The sequence below is a fragment of the Dasypus novemcinctus genome, chromosome 14 (assembly GCF_030445035.2).
Source record: "Dasypus novemcinctus isolate mDasNov1 chromosome 14, mDasNov1.1.hap2, whole genome shotgun sequence".
Classification (NCBI taxonomy): domain Eukaryota; kingdom Metazoa; phylum Chordata; class Mammalia; order Cingulata; family Dasypodidae; genus Dasypus; species Dasypus novemcinctus.
In genome coordinates this window covers 28,142,354-28,159,713 of record NC_080686.1, presented here as the reverse complement: position 1 = coordinate 28,159,713, position 17,360 = coordinate 28,142,354, and the positions used below count along the sequence as shown (strand labels likewise).

The following is a 17,360-nucleotide window of genomic DNA, read 5'->3' as shown; positions in this document are numbered from 1 at the left end:
AAATGCCAATTTTAAAAGAGAAGGAGCTAAACTCAAAGATTGAACCAAACAACTGAAAAAACTAAAATAAAAATTAGAGCAGAAATAAATGAAATTGAGAACAAAAACCAAGAGAGAAAAACAACCAAACCAAAAGTTGGTTCTTTGAGAAGATCAATAAAATTGACAAACCCTTAGTTAGACTAACAAAGAAAACAAGAAGGAGAAGATGCAAATAAAATCAGAAATGAAAGGAGGGGAAGTTACAACTGACGTAATAGAAATACAAAGGATCATTAAGTGGATATTATGAGAAACTATATGCCAACAAACTAGACAACCTAAACGAAAAGGACAAATTCCTAGAGATGCACAAATAACATATACTGATGTTACAAGAAACACAAGAACTGAACAAACTAATCACATTTAAACTGAATCAGTCATCAAAAAATCTTCCAATAAAGTAGTCCAGGACCAGATGGCATCACTGGTGAATTCTACCAAGCATTTCAAGAAGAATTAGCACCAATCCTGCTTAAACTCTTCCAAAAAGTAGAAGAGGAGGGAAAATTATCCAATATATTTTATTTTTTAAATAACTTATTTTTATTTTTAAAGAAGCTTTCCACTACATGAATGCTACATAATAATATAGGGGGTGTGATCTATGCATCTTTTAAAAACAAACTTAAAATATACTTAAAAATATATATAGGGGGAAGCAGATGTGGCTCAAGGGATTGGGTTTCCATCTACCATATACAGGAGTCCAGGGTATAATTCCCAGGGCTTCCTGGTGAAAGTAAGCTGGCCCACATGGAGTGCTGGCTCATGCAGGTTTGCTGGCCCACGCCGGAGAGCTGGCCTGCACGGAAGAGCTGGTCCGCACAGGAGTGCTGGCCTGCGTGGAGAGCTGGTGCAACAAGATGACACAACATAGAGAAAGAAAGAGGAAACACAATAAGAGACAACACAGCAGACTTGGAAGCTGAGGTGCCGCAAGAGATTGACCACCTCTCTCCCACTCCAGAAGGTCCCAGGATTGGTTCCGGGTGCTGCCTAAAAAGAAGATAAGCAGACACAGAAGAATGCACAGTGAATGGGCACAGAAGGCAGACAGCAAGCGCAAAAGAAGGGGGGTGGAGAAATAAATAAACCTCAAAAAAATATACATATGTAAGGCTTCTCATATGTCCCACACCTTCCCCCCAACACACTTTCCCACATTAACAACACCCTTCATTAATGTAGTACATTTCTTACAACTGATGAACACATATTGAAGCACTGCTACTCACCATGGACTATAGTTTACACTCTGTCTTACAATTTTGACAAAATATATAGTGGCCAGTATCCATCATTCCAATGTATTCAGGAAAATTACAATGTCCCCAAAATGCCTCCATATTACACCTATTCTTCCGTCTTCCTCCCCACAGAACCTCTGGTGGCCACTACCTTTACATCAATAATAAAAGTTCTTCTATTGCTAGAATAATAGTAAGTCTATAATAGAGTAATAAGTCTGTACTTCAGTCCATTGTTCATTTCCCAATTTGAGGATTTGCGTATGGTGATGCCCACTCTGTTTCTAATTGTGAAGGGGCTTAGATCCCAGGGAACCGATGGCCAAAACATTTTATGAAACCAACATCACCCTAATACCAAAGCCAGGTAGAGACATGTATTAGTCAGGGTTCTCTAAGGAAACAGAATCAACAAGGGATATCTGTCAACAGTAAAAGAATTTGTCAGAGTCTCTCATGCAGCTGTGGATCGGATGCAGAAGTCCAGGTTCTGCAGGCAGGCTGCAACCAGGAGCTCTGATGAAAGTCCAATGAAGAAGATTCTTGACAAATTCTGGGAAATGTTGGCTGTCCAAAGAGCTGGGAAATTCTCTCTCAATGCTGGAATCACTTCCCCTTTTAAGGGATTCAACTAATTGGGTTAAGTGTCACTACTGATGGCAATCTCCCTGACTGATGTCATTATAATGAGCTATCTATGATTTACCATTGCAGTAAAGTCAACGGTGACTAAAGTCCATAAATGCCCTTGTATTACAGTTAGCCCAGTGCTTGCTTGACCAAACAACTGGGCACAATTACCTGGCTGAGTTGACACAATAGCCTAACCATTACAAGATACTATAAGAAAAGAAAGTTACAAACCAATCTCTTTAATAAAAACAGCTGCAAAACTTCTCAACAAAATACTTGCAAATAGAATCCAAAAACATAGCAAAAGAATTATATGTCATGACCAAGTGGGATCTATTCCTGGTATGCAAGGCTGGTTCAACATAAGAAAATCCATCAACGTAATACACATTAACAAACTGAAAGCAAAAAATGACATGATCATCTCAATTGACATAAAATAGGCATTCAACATAACCCAGGATCCTTTCCTGATTAATCTGAGGAGGAAATCAGGAAAAAATCCACTTAGAACAGCAACAGAGACTCAAATACCTAGGAATCAATTTAATCAATGAAGTATGGAACCTACATGCAAAAAAATTACAAAGCAATGCTAAAAGAAATCAAGACATAAACAAAGGGAAAGACATTCTGTGGTCATGGATTGAAGACTAGATACTGTGAAGATGTCAATCCTACCCAAACTGATTTACAGATTCAATGCACTACCAATCAAAATTCCAACAGCCTACTTTACAGATAAAGAAAAGGCAATTACCAAATTCATTTGGAAGGGAAAGTACACCTGAATAACCAAAAGCATTCTAAAAAAGAAGAGTGATGTGGGAGGAATTTCACTGCCTGACTTTGAAACACATTACAGAGCTACAGTGGTCAAAACAGCATGATACTGGCATAAAGACAGTGACATCGATCAGTGGAATATAAATTGAGTCCAGGAATAAATTTATCCTCACCTCTATGGTGAACTGCTTTCCAACAAACCCACCAAGTCCATGTTAATGGGACAAAACAGTCTCTGCAACAAAATGGTCCTGGAAGAACTAACTAGATATCTTTAACCAAAAGATTGAAAGAAGGCCCCTATCTCACTCCCTATAAAAGAATCAACTAAAAATGGATCAAACACGTAAATACATAAGCCAGGACCATAAAACTACTAGAAGAAAACGTAGGGAAACATCTTAAAGACCTCGTGGTAGGTGGTGGTTTCTTGGAACTTACACCCAAAGCACAAGCAACAAAAGAAAAAAAAAGGAACTTCCTGAAAATGAAACACTTTTGTACTTCACAAGACCTTATCAAAAGGATGAAAAGGCAGCCGACTCAATGGGAAAAAATACTTGGAAATCACATTTCCGATAAGGGTTAAATATCCATGACATATAAAGAGATGCTGTAAATCAATAATAAAAAGATAAACAACCCGATTAAAAAATGGGCAAAAGCCTTGACTAGTCATTTTCCCAAAGACAAAATACAAATGACAAAAAAACACATGAAAAAATGTTTACCTTCACTAGCGATTAGGGAAATGCAAATCAAAGCTACAATGAGATATCATTTCACACTTATTAGAATGGCCATTATTAAAAAGACAGTTCTACACGTGTTAGAGAGAAAGGAACACTTATTCACTGTTGGTAGGAATGCAGAATAGCACAGCCACTGTGGAGGACTGTTTGGCAGTCCCTGAAGACTTGCCACGTGACCCAGCAATACCACTATTGGGTATATACCTAGAGAACTGAGAACAGTGACATGAGCAGACATCTGCACACCAATGTTCATAGCGGCATTATTCATGATTGCCAAAAGATGGAACAATCCAGGTGTCCATCAAGTGATGAATAAACTGTGGTGTATACACATGATGGAATATTATGCAGCAGTAAGAAGAAATGAAGTCATAAAGCATGTGACAATATGGAGGAACCTGGAGGACATTATTTTGAGTGAAATAAGCCAGACACAAAAGGACAAATACAATGGCTGCACTACTATGAACTAACATCTCCGTGTTAATAACTTGAATATGGGTCACCAGAAAATAGAATGATGTTAGAGAATGAGAAGCTTAGGGCTAACTTGTGCAGAATTGGTAAATAGGATATGTATTAATCTTTGGAAATGGACGGAGAAGGTAAAAGCCCAACATGTTAGTAACTAGCAGTAATATTATGTGGGTATGAAAGTGGTTTAAAGGGAAAGTCTAAGGTCATGCATATCTCAAAAAGGAAAACTAAACGTAAATGAGACTATAAAGCATAGTACAATTCCATATGAAATATGAATATTGGTAAAATTGCATATATAAGACCACCTTCCTTTGAAGCTGAACAAATGTATGGGTTTTTATTTATTTTTCTTTTAAAGATTTATTTATTTATTTAATCCCCCCCCTCCCCTGGTTGTCTGTTCTTGGTGTCTATTTGCTGCGTCTTGTTTCTTTGTCCGCTTCTGTTGTCGTCAGCGGCACGGGAAGTGTGGGCGGCGCCATTCCTGGGCAGGCTGGTCTTTCTTTTCACGCTGGGCAGCTTTCCTCACAGGCGCACTCCTTGCGCGTGGGGCTTCCCCACGCGGGGGACACCCTTGCGAGGCACGGCACTCCTTGCGCGCATCAGCACTGCACATGGCCAGCTCCACACGGGTCAAGGAGGCCCGGGGTTTGAACCGCGGACCTCCCATATGGTAGACGGACGCCCTAACCACTGGGCCAAAGTCCGTTTCCCTGTATGGGTTTTTAAAAGATATATTTATTCCCTGCCCCTACTGCTTATGCTCGCTGTCTGCTCTCTGTGTCCATTCACTCTTTTGTCATCTCGTCTTCTCTTTAGGAGGCAACTGAGCCCGGGACCTTCCCACATGGGAGAGAGGTACTCAATCGTTTGAGCCACCTCAGCTCCCTGGTGTGTTGTGTCTCTGTCTCTTCTCTGTGTCTCTTTTTTTCTGTTGCTTCATCTTGTTGCAACAGCTTGCCTTCACCAGGCGGCCCTGGGAACTGAATCCGGGACTCTCCATACGGTAGATGGCAGTCCAACTGCTTGAGCCACAACCGCTTCCCCAAATGTATGTTAACACTACAAGATGTTAAAATCAGACCAAAAAAACAAACAAACAAAAAAAAAACGCTAAGAGAAAGAAACCAGATGCAAAATACTACATATTTTATGATTCCATTTATATAAAATGTAAATATAAATCAGTTTATAAAGATGAAATTAGATTAATAGTTATATGGGTCTGGGGAAGGAATATTAAGGGGTATGAAATTTTTCTTTTTGGAGTAACGAAATTTCTAAATTTTTTGCGGTGATCCACAACATTGTGATTTTACTAACAGCCATTGATTAAACACTTTAGATAGATTGTATGGCATGTGAATATATATCTTAATAAAACTGTTTAACAAATAATCATGCAGAATAGCCAGAGATAGCAGCTATATACAGTAAAGGAAGCATAGAGGGATTGAGAGATGAAGAATTTTCTTTTTTTTTTAATTACTGAAATAATGAAAATTAATAATGAAGTAAGGAATGCACAACTATGTGATTATACGAAATACCACTGACTGTACACTTTGGATGAACTATATGCTTTATTAACATGTATCAATAAGTTTGTTAAAAAAGAAATAAATAAATAGGAATGCCAAAAAAAAAAAAGACCCAAAAAAAACACTGAAGGTCAAAGGTGGTTTTTTTTTTTTTGCGGTACCGGGGGCTAGGAATTCAAGCCAAGACTGCGTATGTGAGAAGCTGGCACTCCACCACTAAGCCATATCGATTTCCCTGAGTTGTTTCTTCCTTTCTTTCTTTTTCTATAATTTTGTTTGCTTGTTGCTTTTCTGTTTTTTCAGGAGGCACTGGGAACCAAATCCAGGGACTCCCATGTGGGTCGCAGGTGCTCAACTGCTTAAGTCACATCTGCTCCCCCAAATAAAGACATTTTTAGACCAAAAAAAAAAAAAAGATGGCAAAGAATCAGGCTATATTTTATATTCTAGGTCCCATAAGAATAAATATATAATTTAACTCAGAAATTTTATGAAGATAGTACAAGCTTATACTATAGTATAGACTATAAGTAACAGCAAATCCCTTTCTGAGGGGAGACCAGAAAAGAAAACCAAGAGTAGCAAAAAATAACCATTTCCTTTTTATCCCACAAACACTGTGTAAATATATAGTATTTAAGTTTGCAGCAGCCACATTAAAAATATCATGAAATCATACTACCTCCATCTAACATCCCTTTTGGAAATACTTATGATCATAAAGATTTATTAGGACTAAACAATCTTCACAAGAACCCTGCTAGCAACAGTGACAAAGCTGCTATTAAACTTAGCATGCCAAAAATGTAAAAAGCTACAACAGTACAGTGGGGTTTAATTTTATAAGTGGGAACTAACCAAGCAAGTGGCCATTTAATTATCTTTATGATTAGAGAGGTATATGACCCATATTATGTGTGTGTGTGGGGGAGTCTGAAGTAGATCAGTGGAAAGTTCTTAGTTATTTGGTTGGATACATTCTTAGATTAACGCTACTTGTTCTCACAATAATAAGAAATTAGATAAACTGGGAATCAATACTTCCCAAATTAATAGTTCATATTGTGGTATCAACAAATGAAGCAAAAGAAAAATAAGGGCAATGGTATAAACAAAAAAAACCCACAAAATTCAAAAATGTATTTGGGGAGTGGATGTGGCTTAAGCACTTGAGCATTTGCTTCCCACATGGGAGGTCCTGAGTTTGGTCACCAGTGCCTCCCAAAAAGAAAAAACACAAACAAGCAAACAAAAGTAAAAACTAACTCAGGGAAGCCGATGTGGCTCACTGTTTGAGTGTTGGTTTCCCATATACAAGGTCTGGGGTTCAATCCCTGGCCCCAGTACATAAAAAAAAATAAAATAAAAAAATATTCAATTCATTTCTGTGGGATCAGTCATAACTCCCCCCCCCCCCCCAAAAGTATTTAATTTAAAGTTACTGGTCTTAACTTTGAGAATATGCCCTTAACTTTTTGGTGTAATAATGCCTTTTCTTGGGAAGTGGATGTGGCTCAAGCAATTGTGCTCCTGTCTACCATATGGGAGGTCCAGGATTCAATTTCCGGGGCCTCCTGGTGAAGAAGCGCTGGCCCCAGTGGAGAGCTGGCCCGCGCAGAGAGCTGGCACAGCAAGCTGATGCAACAAAAAGAGAAACAGAGAAGAAACAATAAGAGATGCAGCAGACCAGGGAGCTGAGGTGGTACAAGAAACTGAATGCCACTCTCCCACTCTGGAAGGTCCCAGGATCCGTTCCCGGTGCTGCCTAAAGAGAAGACAAGCAGACACAGAAGAACACATAACGAATGGAAACAAAGAGCAGACAGCGAGTGCAAACAACACGGGCGGGGGGGAGGGATAAATTCAAAAAGTAAAATAAAATAAGGGCCACACAGTAACCACAACCAAACTTAAAAAAATAAAGCCTTTCTTTCAGGATATGGGATGGTAGGTGGATACTGCTTAGCTTTTTTAAAAAAAGTCTCTGTCACAATGAAAAGCTGTCAATCCGATGTCATCCCCCACCCTACCTTTTGGAAATTAACTTTGACGTTCAAGTCTAGTAACCACTCCTATACTTCGCATCAGTCTATTTAGGTTAGAACACTTTACAATGCTAAAAAACTATGATATAGTACTCAACCTATGGGGACAAATTACTGGCTGTAACAAAATTAAGTACACTGCTAATATTCCCCATGCTACCACAGAATCTGATTAATAGTATTGTTTTTGAGGTGTTTTTCAGCCCACAATAGAATAAATCTCATGACTTACATCTTTCATCAAAAAAGTAAAATTGGATAGAAAACAGGTCTACGAACACAAGCCAAATGAAAGGTGATGAAAAGTCATTCAAATTAGTGGATTTTACATACATATGAAACTAACTTATCGTTTTTACAAACATTTATTTTTCTAATTTATTTTTTGTAGTGCTACGAAGTCTTCATATCACTTTTCCCAAGTGTTGAGATTCAAAAGCCAGCTCACAGCCATAGGCCAATCTTCATTTCTTTAATGTCTTGTATGTGGATTTAATTTTGTATATTTATATTATTTCTCCTGAGGAAGTGATACATCTATCCATCTTCCTACATAGTCATCCTACCACTTGACAATATAACTTTAAATATTTAAGGTCATTTGCAAGAGCAAGTAAGTCTGTTTCTAAAGAAAATCTTGTTTGGTGAGTGTAAGAGCCATTGAGGGATTTTCATTAGTTTTTACTTCTTAAAGAGTTTGCAGAAGGAGCTGTGAAAGTCCCCTTTCTGGTCTTGCCTAGAGTTTGGATTGTCAAAAGATGTTTGTTCATCTTCTGTTCTTCTTTTGGACAGAATCTGGTGGTGTCTTCCAAATAGGACTGTTTTTCCCTTTGGGATCTCTATTGTGGGAAGCAGGTCCCGGGTACACCACAGACAGTGGCCAGACACAAAACTAATCTTTTGAAGGACATTTCTGTAATATTTTTGAAGGTCATCTTTATCACTAACATAAAAAAGATTAAAAATTACCCTATTTCCATTAGAACTAAAATGAACTGTATTACAGGGCATTTTCTTCTTAAAGTATTTTTGTTATTTCAAACATTTCCATGTAAATGAATTAAGTACAGTGGCAACAATTTTTAAGGAACTTTTGAAATGACTGTTCATATATCTTCAACAATCATCAACATCAGTAGACAGAAACACACTTGTCAGAACTGCTGCCCTTGGGACTGAAGTGATGAAAATGCACTAAAAGGTGATTTTGATAAGTTATGTAATAATTGCTGTTCCTTACTCTTTATAATGTATTAGAACTGTTGATTTTAAGACAATTTGGTTCCATCCAGATGGATGAGGGATTTACTGAGGTTGTGATAAGGAACACTTGATTAAGGAACACTTGGTTCAGAATGTTTTCCTTTGAAGAAATTAGGCCACCTGGATGGAGACTCTAAGAAATGGGACAGAAGAAGGAGATAAGGAATTACGTATTTAGAGGCTCTCCAGTGCCTGGAATCAAGGATGAGAGAAAGAGAGCGAGCAGCAAGAGGTCAGGGGCAAGTCTGACATATAGAATAGTTAGGGTCTGAACTTGTGTTCCTTTTTTTTCTTTTTACTTCTTGAAGCCTGAGTTGTTTTTCTCTGTAGTCCCACAGCTTCAAGACTGGTTTCAAGATAGTAAGGACAGGGGAGGGAGCGAATAGGCGTATGTGAGGACTAAGGCTGGCAGCTTAGTCCTCAATATATACAGTCCTTGTATATGTGATTCCATTAAAAAAAAAAAAAGGCAACACAGATAGGGGTAAAATTTGAAAGATAACCAAAACATAACATTAAAAATATCTGAAGTCTCTTTTTTTTCTTTACACTTATGTACTTCCAAATTGGTTGTATGGTATTTTCCCAAAGGGATATACTACTTCTGTAATTTTTAAAGGCCAAAAAACATTTTTAAAACTGCATAAGTGAAAATTTAAAAATAGAAATGTAAAAATTATTCATATAATTATACACATTAGCAAACCTTAGATGCTATACTAGTAGCTCTTGAACTTCAGGCTTGCTTAATGATTTTTGTCTTGGATGTTCTTAATACTTTAAATTAACTGACTTTTAAAAACATCAAATAAATTTAGCTTTATCTCAAGCAATAATATCTACACAAAGTTCTAGGATATTTTTCTCAATACACTTTAAAATATTTAGCTTAGACTGCTCTCCTTATCTGAGTTCAAACAGAATGGAATAATGAGTATCTGTACCAAAATAAATAAAGTTGATTCCTATTCCACCTAAAATCATTTTTCTAAGAAACTAGTTCACTCTGCTGCCACCACACAATATATACCAAATCAATACTTAAGTGTATACAAGAAATCCATTTTTAAAAGTTACAAATAGAAATTTTAGGGGTAAATATGTTGCTAGAACAAAAAAAACCTGCAGCGAATTCTAATGTAAACTATGGAATATAGTTAACAGTACAATTATAATATTTGCTCATCAATTGCAACAAAATACCACACTAATGCAAAATGTTAAAAATGGGGGCAGGTACCTGGGAACTCTATTTTCTGCATGATCTTTCTGAAAACCTACAACTTCTCTAATAAAAAAATCTTAGTTATATACTGCTTTATAAATTAGAAACTGTTTTCTCAGTCATACTGCTTTATAATTACAGACTGTATTATACTGTGTTTTTTTCAGTCATAGGGTTTTTTAGAATTGAACCCAGGGCCTCATACATGGGAGGCAGGTGCTCTAGCACTGAGCTACACATCTGCTGCCCCATAGGGATTTAATTTAGAGCAGCTTTCCTGTTTAAGTTGTCTGGCATTTTACATTTTAATCCACAACCACTCACACTAGTCAAATCCCATTTGTATAAATTCATCTGTTAAATGAGGTCAAATATTTATACAATACAATCTATTTTGTAATTATGACCTGCAGACTGCCCAGCAACAACTTCAGTATCAAAAATTAAAAGTTATTTCTGAAGTGGCATGTGCCAGTCCCTATGCCCTGAGTGCCCTCCCAGATTACACTTATATTTCCTTTTACTAGCCATTCTGCAGGGGGTTGTTTTTTAAAGATTTATTTATTTACTTCTCTCCCATCCCCTCCCCCTGCCCTGATGTTTTTGCTGTCTGTATCCATTCCCTGTGTGATCTTCTATACCTAGTTCTCTTTTTGGTCTTCTCATTTTTCTCCTCTAGGATTCACCGGGATTCGATTCTGTGGACCTCTCAAGTTCCATGTTAGCTGTGCCACCTCAGTTCCTGGTTTCTGCTGTGCTTTTACCTTGACTCTCCTCTTCACTTCTCTTTTGTGTGATCATCTTGCTGCATGACTCACTTGTGCGGACACCTGGCTTGCCTCACGGGCACTTAGCCCGCCACGCCGGCACTGACTCACTGCGCAGGCACGCTTTCTCCTTTTCTTTTTCACCGGGAGGCCCCAGGGATTGAACCCAGCTCCTCCCATAGGATAGGCAGAAGACCTATCACTTGAGCCACATCCACTTCCCCATTCTGCAGTTTTAATAACGAAAGATAACTGAGAAATCTATTTGCAACTTGTATTAATAAATACATTTTTTAAAAAAGTTTTTAAAGTAGTTTAAGGGAGTGGAAGCGGTTCCAGCCATTGGGTGCCTCCCTCCCACATGTGAGGTACAGGGTTTGGTTCCCAGTGCCTCCTGGCAGGTAGGGGGGTGGGGAGGAGGAATAAATTTTAAAAATAATTTTTAATAAGCTCTATAGTACTAGTTTAAGATTGGCAGCACGAGGGTAACAGAAGAAAATATTTAGAACAAATATCCAGCATCTGCTTGGTACCAAAGGAGAGGTAGGGACTATTCACTGATGTTATCCTTTTTTTCCCCCTCTCCGTTCCTGTGCCCATAAAGTATGAAATAAAACTTTTAACATTTATATTTAACTACACATACACACTTTGTTCAAAACTTTAAATTCAGTTGTATTCATTTTTTACTGTTACAAAGAAATAAACACACCTCTCTCACTACTGCTTTCAACTCTTGTATAAGTTTCCAGTTGTTTTATTTCCCCTATTACAGATTTGTAGCTCAATAGTTTTCCCACAGCAGTTCCTTTTTCTCCACAACTTTTAGGACATTCAATTGGTTAAAGAAACAAGAACTCTGCAGTGACAAAGACCTGTACTAGCGTCCTTAAATCCCTCTCCTTACTTCACTGTAACCTTAGGCAAATTGCGTATTAGCTCTAAGTCTCTTTTTCCTTCATCTGTTTGTATGTAATACGGGGATAACACCTACGTCACAGGATTGTTGTAAAAATTAATAGGTGCAAACTATTTCACAGAAGCTCATACCTAGTAAGAACTCTATAAAATCAGCAATTATCAATACTGCTATTACTGTTTAAAGGCAGCAACGCTGCTACTGCCAAGACTAGACTATTGAGTCCTTTGTGATTTTTGACTCCTGAGGACAAAGTAGTGAAATTGCCCACATTTTTGTAGTACGTACCAAATTAACGCTGTCTCTACCTCAACTGTGCCTTATTTTACTCAACCCCTCTAGGAAGTAAATGATTAGAAAATTAGTATGATCGTTATCAATGACTCAGGCGTAAAGAGATAATACGATATGATTCCTGGGACTTACAAGAAAAGTACCCGGAGGAAAGGGAGCAAGACAGGCCATATAGCTGGTAAAGTAACTGGGTGCATCGAATTCATTATAATATTCGCTCTATTCTGTATGGTGTGAAGATTTCCATAACAGGATATTGTTTAAAATGTCCCAAGGCCGATGTTTTCTTTGGGGCTTAATACAAAAACCCTGGTCAGAAAGACAGACTTGGAAGTTCCAGGAAGCGAGAAGCGAGCCAGTAACAAGCAGCTGAAACAGGTTAAGCCTCCGCAGCAAACCTGTAAGCGGACTTACACTCCGCCCGGAGGCACGGCCTGGAGCAAGACCGCGTCGTCGAGCTCTCCGGTCCCACGCACAATAGCAACACCCACGGGAGCCAAAGCCACGGGCGGCCAGCGCGCGAGCAGGACCGAAGGGGGACCTACAGGTGGTGGATGTGAGTCTCCCCCACTTGACGACAAGTCGGCCCGCTTCCCTCCGCGCCAGCCCGGCTCCAGACTCCCCGGCGTCCTCTGCCCTCCCGGCTCCGCCCAGCCGCGGCGCGGAACCTGCCGGCCGCCCTCCCCGCCCTCGGGAACCAGGCTCCTTCAGGTCCCGCCCTGCCTGTTCCCGGCGCTCCCCGCCATCGTCAGGCCCGGGGCACCTCCTCTGCCCTTCGGTCAACCGCCTTTCCGAGTCCCAAGACCCACTCACCCGGGTCGCACGGCAGCCGGCGACTTGTCCACCTCCACCAAATTACCAGTTTTCCTGCCACGGGGCGTTGCTGCCAATCAGCTACCTCCCGCCCGCGCCACGGCTGGCCAATTAGCTGCTTCAGCCGGCTCGGAGGCGGGCACAGGGGAGCGGCAAGGCGGGGTCCCGACAGAAGGCGACGCGACGCTGCGACGCTCTCGCGCGCACGCTTCCGGTTGGTGTGCGCACGCGCGGGTCTCGGTCAGCCGCGTAGGCTTTTCGCGTGACACTCCTTTCGTGGTTCTGTGCTCGGAAAGACTTTTGTTTGTGAGCTTCGTGCTCCAAGTGTGTAGGAAGACCCACATTCTGAATGTAGCCGCGAGTGTGTATTGCCTTAAAAAAACCTATCTTAAGGGCTTGTTGCCGTAATATGTGCTGATCCCTTTTTGTCCCTCGTTGTAGGGACTTGTGTTCACCCGACAGATCTTCAGCAAACGTGGACCTCACATCCGGGACGTGCTTGTGGATGGGGAGTGGGGTGCAAGGTTGTACACAGTACCTTATGGGTAAGGATATTACCATTTTCAGGTCCGCCATATGTTGAGTCTGATTCATTGCGGCAAGGGCATTTTGGTACTAGTTAAATATTGCAACACACTAGGTTTCGAATAATTTTGTCATGAAAATATTACATTTATAGTTTTATTCTGCATGGTTATATGTGTAGGCATGATAAAAGAATCCTGAATGGGGAGCGGATGTGGCTCAAGCGGTTGAGAACACGCTTCCCGCATGGGAGGTCTCGGTTCCCTTTGGTGCCTCCTAAAATAAAGCAAAACAAACAACAAGCAAACTAAGGAAAAAGCCAACTCAGGGAAGCATATGAGGCTCAGCGGTTGAGTGCCGGCTTCCCACAAAGGAGGTCCCAGTCTCAATCCCCGCCCCAGTATCTAAAAACAAAAACAAACAAACCCGGAAGAACTAGTTAGGAACTGTCAATATTTCTGCCCAGCAGTTACTGATTGGCTGTTCATCTTATCCTCCCCAGCAGTAGATCTCAGAGTTCCCTCAGCAGACACCTAGCTCTGCTGTCCTTACCCAGGGTTGCTGAAGATTCTGCCTGGCCAGAGTTTCCCTCCTTCAGCCAAGAGCGTACATTTATTTACTTAACAAGAGCTTATTGGGAATTTCTATAATAGTACAAAGATTTTTTTTTAAAGGCTTGAGCCACGCCCTCGGTGAACCTGTAGGCTAATAGGGAGATAAAAACACAATGACGGAACTTAATGTTTATAACCAAAAGTTAAAATGAAGGTACTGAGGGAGCCTGGGAGAAGTGCCTTTCCCATTCTGGGGATTTCGAGAACAGTTCGTGGAGGAGCTAGTTCTTGGACCTAGACTCGATGAAAGGTCTGGAGCTTCTGAGCTAAAGGGGTGGGAGGAAAGGATGGTATTTCAAGCATAGAACACTTGCTTCTTCCTCTGTGATCTTTCTAAAGTGGTTTTACTGCAGAGCTAATGAAGCTTGTGCTTTTTGTTCCACTAACATGCACAAACCTTTGCCAAGGAGAAGGGGAGAGAGAGAGAGTAGGAGAGACACTAGCACTAGGTTCACATGGTAATATGTTGTTTTTTAACTTTTTAAAAGGAAGGTATCTTAAAGCAGCTTTCAAGTACTTCTCAAACAGGTATTGGTGTTAAGACCGTTTCCATTCCAACTTCCCTTCCTTCACATTTTCTCTCATAGTAGGTACCTTAGAGACCCTGGACATTTTTGGAATCTGGGTGAGGGAAAGAGAATTAAGTTGAGCTTGGGCAACTTACATTAAGTTACTGCTGTTTTTCCTCGTGTTGGAATGGCTTCCAGGAATATTCCTTGACATGTACTGTGGCACCTTATTCAGTGCTGCAGCACAAGTATCCTAAGGATCATTTCCCATGGTGTCTGGCACTAGAAGTATGTGGCCAGTGGATGAGAAAACAGGGTTTGAAATGTGCTCAGTCAGAAGCTAATCTGGGGGAAAGTCTTCCTGTCACCAGACTTTTAAAATTATAAGCAGAGTGCTTGATTTTTTTAATAAACTTTGTATTTTAGAATCTTTTTTTTTCCTCTCTCCCCCCCCAGTTGACTGTTCTCTGTGTCTATTTGCTGCATGTTCTTCTTTGTCGACTTCTGTTGTCAGCAACACAGGAATCTGTTTCTTTTTGTTGTGTCATCTTGTGTCAGCTCTATGTGTGTGTGGCGCCATTCCTGGGCAGGCTGCACTTTCTTTCGCGCTGGGTGGCTCTCCTTATGGGGTGCACTCCTTGAGCGTGGGGCTCCCCTACGCGGGGGACACCCCTGCATGGCATGGCACTCCTTGGGCACATCAGCACTGTGCATGGGCCAGCTCCACACAGGTCAAGGAGGCCCAGGGTTTGAACCGTGGACCTCCCATGTGGTAGATGGGTGCTCTAACCACTGGACCAAGTCTACTTCCCCTAGAATCATTTTGATATTTTCAGAATGGTTGCAAAGATGATAGTACAGAGAGTTCCCAGTTTTCCCTAACATTAACATCTTTACATGATCATAATACATTTGTCAAAACTACAGTCCCAACAACTGGTGCATTACTATGAACTAAACTCTAGACTTTATTCAGGTTTCACTGATGTCCTTTTTCTGTTTCAGGACCCAGTCCAAGATGCTATATTGCATTTGGTAATCATGTCTCCTTAATCTTCTCTGGTCTGTAACAGTTTCTCCATCCTTGTGTTTCATGGCCTTGACAGTTTTGAGGAATATTCAAAACAGTTTTATAGAATATCCGTCAATTTGGGTTTGCATGATGTTCTTTTCCTGATTAGACTGGGGTTATGTCATTTGGAAAAAAGCAGAAGATGTGCCCTTTTCGTCACATCCCATCAGGAGGTACATGACATCAGTGTGACTTATTATTGGTGGTGGTAACCTTGATCACTTCACCACAGCAGTGTTTGCTGGTTTTCCCTCTTAAAAGTTGTATTTTCCCTTTTTCCATATGTTTACTCATTAGGAACAAGTCACTAAATCTTGTCTGCTGGCAAGGGGAGTAAAGGATTAAGCTTCAACTTCAGGAGGAGGGAGAATCTACATTAATTATCTGGAATTCTCCCATCAGTCAGATTTTTCTCTTTTCTCCATTTATTTACTTAATAATTTATTCATGTAAATATAGACTCACTTATATTTATTTTATACTTTTATATTTTTTACTATGCTTTTTATTTTGCGGTTAAAATGGTTTCAGCTTTGGCCATTGGGAGTTCTTTTATGTTGCCTTACCCCAACTTCCCCCCATCCTTTTCTTTTTTGATCACTACCTTATGTTCTGGAACAACAAGATGCTCTTAGGTCATCTTGTATTTTTCCTGCCCCAGCTTTGGAATCAGCCTTTTCTCCAAGGTGCCCTGGAATGGTATTTAAAACCAGGAGCCTACTGGGTCTGCTTATTGCTTCTGGGGTGTCATTGCATCTAGGCTTTCTTCTGGGACAGAGCTAGGAAATATATTTTTGAATTTTCTGTTGACATCTTTGTGGGAGGTAGTTTTTAAGATGGCTCCCACTAACCCCCTCCTGGTAGTCAGACCCTTGTGTGATCCCCTCTCCTTGAGAGTGGGCTGTACCTAGTGACACAACTCTAATGAATCAAATAGAGCAAAAGTAATGGGGTGTCATTTCTGATACTAGGTTACAAAGAGACTGTGGCTTCCATCTTGCTTGCTTTCTCTTGGTTTTTACTTTGTTTGCTCTGAATGATGCCAGCTGCCATGTTTGAGCTGCCTTACAGAGAGGCTTGTGTCGCAAGAAACGAAAGAGGCCTCTGGCCAGCAACCAGCAAGGAACTGAAGCCCTCAGTCTATCAGCCTGGGAGAAACTAGATCCTACAGCCATGTGAGTGAACTTGGATAAAGATCCTCAGTTCCACCTCAAGATGACTGCAGCCTCAATGGATGCTTTGATTGCAGTCTTCTGATATACTAATGATTATTATTTTAAGCCACTAAGTTTTGGGATAATTTGTTACACACCGATTCATAAATACAGTCTCTGTCTCTCCACAAGATCGGTGTTCCACATAGCTACATTTAGAAACTTATGTAGAAGATATTCAGGATAATCTTTTTGGGGATATTAGAAGAAAGTTAGAGTTTATTTGATCTGGTAATTCTTAAATCAGTGGCTCAGCTTTCTTGGCAAAATCCAGAATAACAAACTTCTGCTGACTGGAATATTTATTGACTAGGGTGAAGAAATTAGAGCTCTTCTTTACACACTGTATGGCCTTGAAAAAGTCACTTGACCTTTCTGTGTGTCGAAATTCCTATTTCTTTAAACTACTGGAATGTCACTTTTTTCCCAAGCATTTATTTAGGCTAAGAGATTTATCCATTTTTAAGTGTATATTAGGCAAAAGAAAAGTGACAAAGGCTGGTTGTGTGTTACCTACCTTGTAGACATTTAAGATAAGGTTAGATTCCCATCGATTCATGTTGGTACATGGTGGGGCAGTATACTATTGTAGAAGAATATGGCCTTTGGAGGA

At 40.2% G+C, this 17,360-nt stretch overlaps 1 protein-coding gene and 1 long non-coding RNA gene across 5 annotated transcripts in view; one reads left to right on the top strand and one right to left on the bottom strand.

Annotated features, from left to right (window-relative positions):
- Positions 1 to 12,945, bottom strand: part of MTFR1 (mitochondrial fission regulator 1) — a 95,071-nt gene extending 82,126 nt beyond the window's left edge. The window contains exon 1 of one of the 4 annotated variants that reach the window (XM_004482640.5): positions 12,814 to 12,945. The gene's annotated coding sequence lies outside the window, so the exon portion shown is untranslated. Of the gene's footprint in view, positions 1 to 12,414; positions 12,659 to 12,813 lie in introns of those variants that run through there. The other 3 variants (XM_058275577.2, XM_004482641.4, XM_012521253.4) reach the window with 3 other exon arrangements.
- A 93-nt stretch (positions 12,946 to 13,038) lies between these two features.
- LOC131273255 (uncharacterized) lies at positions 13,039 to 14,281 on the top strand. Its single transcript, XR_009180410.1, has 2 exons — positions 13,039 to 13,174; positions 13,255 to 14,281. It is a non-coding gene; the product is annotated as an uncharacterized lncRNA (long non-coding RNA).
- Positions 14,282 to 17,360: the final 3,079 nt, after the last annotated feature.